Below are 4,902 nucleotides of genomic sequence, written 5' to 3'. Positions count from 1 at the left end.
TCTTATTGGTATCTGAGTGTTTCATTCTTGAAGGTCATGGGGGCAAGAGCTGGGGGGTGATGACTGAGTGCTTGTGAAGTCACTGCATGCCAGACCCTCCCAATAGACTTACTCCCACTTCTGATAAGAATGATTTCAAGATCCCCTTTGAAGTTGTGTGTGGTTTGAATTGTACTTCTGTCCCTATGCACTCTGAATGCAACCAGTGGGGTTTTTGTTGTTGTTGTTGTTGTTAAAGATTATTTATTTATTTCCATTTGTTATTATTATTATTATTTTAATTTGACCAGACAGAGAGAGAGAGAAAGGGAAAGTGGGAAAGCAAGCTGCCAGATCTGGAACTCGAACCACGGTCGACCATGTGGGAATCCAGCGCTTTTAACCACCTCGACACCTGCCAGCCCCAGTGGGCATGTTTTTTACAGACCTAGGTGTTTGGAAGGGATTCACAAGTTTTTTTTTGTTTGTTTTGTTTTTTGCGAGGTTTCCGCTATAGGGCGTGTGCGCTCGCCAGACAGACAGAGACAGAGAGACAAAGCGAGAAATCACCCCCCGAGGGGGGTGGCCACGCCGCAATCCCTTCTCCTCCATTCTCCTCTCGGGATCTTGGGCACGCACGCACACGCGCCCGGCATGAGTTTTAAGCCACTGGGTCCGGGACATGAACTGCAGTCGACTACGTGGGAGTCCAGCAACATAGCCGTTATGCTAACTGCTGTTCCCACAAGTTGTTTTTTTGTTTTTTTTTTTTAACTTTCTTTCTTGTGCTAAAATATACGTAATGGGGCCAGCAGGTAGTGTAGTGGTTAAGACGCTGAACTCCCACATGGCCGACCACAATTTGAGTTTCAGTTGTGGTAGCTTGAAATTCAAGCCAAGTTGCACCCAAAATCCCAAGTGGAGAATGGAGGAGAAAGGATTGCAATGTGGCCATACCCCCAAGGGGTGATTTCTCACTTTTCCTCTCACTATCTTTCTGTCTCTCCAGCTAACGCACATGCTCTATGGCAAAAACCTTAAAAAAAGAAAGAAAAATGGGGACCAGCACATAGCGTAATGGCTATGTCGCTGGACTCCCATGTAGTCGACTGCATTTCGAGTCTTGGACTCGGTGGCTTAAACTCACGCCGCGTGTGTATATGTGCCCAAGATTCCAAGAGGAGAAAGGAGGAGAAGGGATTGTGGCGTGGCCATCCCCCCGGGGGTGATTTCTCACTTTCTGTGTCTCTGTCTCTCTCTGTCTCTCTGGTAAGTGCACGTGCCCTATAGCAAAAACCTCTCCAAAAGAAAGAAAGGAAAAATATATATATAACATAAAAGTTTTACCATTTGAAGTGTACTCCTCAGTGGTGCCAAGTACATCCAGTGTTATACAGCCATCACCTTTCACTGCCCCAAATGAAAACCTTGTACCCAATAAGCAATTATTCTTCATTTTCACCTTCTCCCAAGTACTGGCAACCAGAAACCTACTTTCTGTCCTTGAGTTCCTTTTTTTGTGGATTCCTTTTTTTGTGGATTCCTAAGAGAAAACAAAAGAGTTATGGTTTAAAAGAATTCTCTATGTTCAAGAATTTCATTTCAGGGGAACCAGCAGTTAGCGTAATGGCTATGTTGCTGGACTCCCACATTTCTACTGTCCTATTAGCATCTCTATTTTTTTCTTTACCGTTTTTTTGTTTTTTTTTTTTAAGATTTTTTACTAGAGAGACAGAAAGACAGAAAGTGAGAAATCACCCCCAAGGGGGGATGGCCACACCACAGTCCCTTCTCCGTTCTCTTCTCAGGATTTCCAGCATGCACACACACTCACTTGGCCTGAGTTTTAAAGTCACCAAGTCTAAAACCTCTCCAAAAAAAAATAATAATAATTTCATTTCAGTATTCTCTAATTTCTCATAGGGACTCCAGGTATCATGGATGAGACTAAAATCCAAATTCTACTGTCCTATTAGCATCTCTATTCTTTTCTTTACCGTTTTTTTGTTTTTTTTTTTTAAGATTTTTTACTAGAGAGACAGAAAGACAGAAAGTGAGAAATCACCCCCAAGGGGGGATGGCCACACCACAGTCCCTTCTCCGTTCTCTTCTCAGGATTTCCAGCATGCACACACACTCACTTGGCCTGAGTTTTAAAGTCACCAAGTCTAGGGGACCAGCGGTTGGCATGGTGGTTAAGGTGCTGGACACTCCCACATGGCCGACTGTGGTTCAAATACTGGACCTGGTGGCTTGCTTTCTCACTTTCCCTCCCTCTCTGTATCTCTCTCTGGTCAAATTAAAATAAATGAATGAATAAATTAAAAAAAAAAAAAAAAGTCACCAAGTCTAGGACTCGAACTGTGACCGGCTACATGGGAGTCCAGTGACATAACTATTATGCCATCTGCTGGTTCCTTCTTTTAAAATTTAATATAATGTGCTATCAAGTTATCAAATGCATGTTACAGATACTGGAATTACCAATATATAGTCATAAAACATTTTAATATATTTAAACTGTTATTGACAGTATAATGAATAAGAGACCATAAAACCTGACCAGGTAGGGCCAGTAAGTGACAAGATAGTTAAGATGCTGAATAATCACAGTGACCAGCAGTTGGTGTAATGACTATGTTTCTGGACTCCCATGTTGTCGACCGCGGTTTGAGGTTGGATCCGATGGCTTAAACTCACACCAGGTGCATGAGCGTGCATGCCCAAGATTCCAAGAGGAGAATGGAACAGAAGGGATTGTGGCATGGTCATCCCCCCGGGGAGTGATTTCTTCCTTTCTGTCTCTCTGTCTCTTTCTGTCTTTCTGGCACGCGCATGTGCCCTACAGCAAAAACCTCTAAAAAAAAAAAAAAAAGATAAAAAGATGCTGAATTATCACATGGCCTTCCATGGTTGGAGTCCTGGACCCAGTAGCCTGAAAACCACACTGGGCACGTGCACGCATGCCAAAATTCCAAGAGGAGAATGGAACAGAAGGGATTGTGTGGCCATCCCCTCTGGGAATGATTTCTCACTTTCTCTCTCTCTCTCTGGCGAGGGCACAAGCTCTATCCCAAAAACCTTTAAAAAAAAAAAGGGGGGGGGGTCAGGTCAGCAGGTGGTGCAGAGGTTAGGACAGGTGGATCTCATATGGCCAAGTGTGCAGTTTGAGTCCTAGATCCAGTGGCTTGAAAAATCACATTGGGCATTGTGCCCAAAATCCTGAGAGGAGAATGGAGAACAGCATGGCCATCCCCCATGGGGTGATTTTTAACGTTCTCTTTCTCTCTGTTTCTTTCTGGCAAGCATACATGCCCTATAGCAAACAAACAAACAATCAAAGTGTATAGACAGGTTTGAAAAAGAACCAAATAGAATTTCTATAAATGAAAATAAATTGTCGAATAAAAGTGTAACCAAAGGTAACTAGGAGAGAGAATAACAAGGGGAATTAGCAGTTGGCATTCATGGCACTTTGTTAATGCTTTTCTTTCTTTTTTTTTTAAGGATTGTTCATTTAATTTTATTCTTTAATTTTATTTTAATTTGACCAGAGAGAGAGAGAGAGAGAGAGTGACAGAGGAAGTGAGGAAGCAAGCCACCAGGTCCTAGACTCAAACTATGGTCGGCCATGTGGGAATGTCCAGCGCCTTAACCACCATGCCACCTGCTGGTCCCACATATGTGGCACTTTGTGACAGGCACTTTGTGACTAGGACCTAGGAGATCAGGAGTCCCTCTCTCAGGAGGCTCATAGGCTGGGTAGGGAGATAGACCTCTACAGAGAACTAGATAGAAATAGTGTAGCAAGTCCTGGAGAAGAGCCACAATGAAATATGTAGGGTAATGAAAAGGTGTAATAGAAACCCTGCTCATAATTCATTGACTTCCATAGCACCATTTTATTGATATTCTACGAAATTCTAACTTGCAACTTTCCAATCATCCTGGAATCTTGATACAGTAAGAGGAGAATGAGAAGAAAGAGGAAAAAAAATCAAGAAATGACCACAAAGGGTTAGCAGATGGTATAGTGGTTACTCCGCTGGACTCCCACATGGCCGCCTGCTGTTCAAGCCCCATGAACTCAAGCCCCTTGAAACTCATGCTGGGTATGTGTACATGCATGCCCAAAATCCCTGGAGGAGAAGAGTTTGTGGTGTGGCCATCTTCCCAGGGGGTGATTTTTCACTTTCCCTCTCATTGTCTCTGTGTCTCTCTCATATCAGCAAGTGCATGCCCTAAGGCAAAAACCTCTTAAAAAAAAAAAAAAAAGAGAAATGACCACGAGGTGTTCACAAGTAACTTAAATTTACTCTTCGTAGTGGTAGGCCTAGTACAGGAACTCCTCACTCCACAACTGAGTTCTGTTCCTACGACTGCTGATCCACGCAGGGTAGATGGACACACTGCAATCCCTTTTCTTTCATTCTCTTTTCTAGATTTTGGGGACGTGTGCACATGAGCACAGTGTTTCCTTCAAGCCACTGGTCTGGGACTGGGACCATGCAGTTGGCCATGTGAGATCCAGCTGTCCCAACCACCATGTCATCTCCTGGCCCTATTTTCTTTTGAGGGATTCTGGTTTAATGCCTTTGGTCGGTTTTCTTACCACAGAGGTCATGCTGTATGCTTCTCATTACCATGTTATCAGTTTGTTCCATTAATGGGGATGTCAAGTTTGATCAACTGGGTAAGGTGGTGTCTGCCAGCTTTCTCTGCTTCTAGGTTACTTTCACTCTTGTAACTAAGTAATGTGTGGGGTAATGTTTTTATTTTATTTATTTATTTATTTATTTATTTTTTATTGAGATGTTTTTGCTATAGGGCACGTGCGCTCACCAGACAGACAGAGAGAGACATAGAGACAGAAAGCGAGAAATCACCCCCCAGGGGGGATGGTCACGCCGCAATCCCTTCTCC

Source organism: Tupaia chinensis, unplaced genomic scaffold, assembly GCF_000334495.1.
Source record: "Tupaia chinensis unplaced genomic scaffold, TupChi_1.0 Scaffold000429_1, whole genome shotgun sequence".
Classification (NCBI taxonomy): domain Eukaryota; kingdom Metazoa; phylum Chordata; class Mammalia; order Scandentia; family Tupaiidae; genus Tupaia; species Tupaia belangeri.
This window is presented reverse-complemented; position numbering follows the sequence as displayed.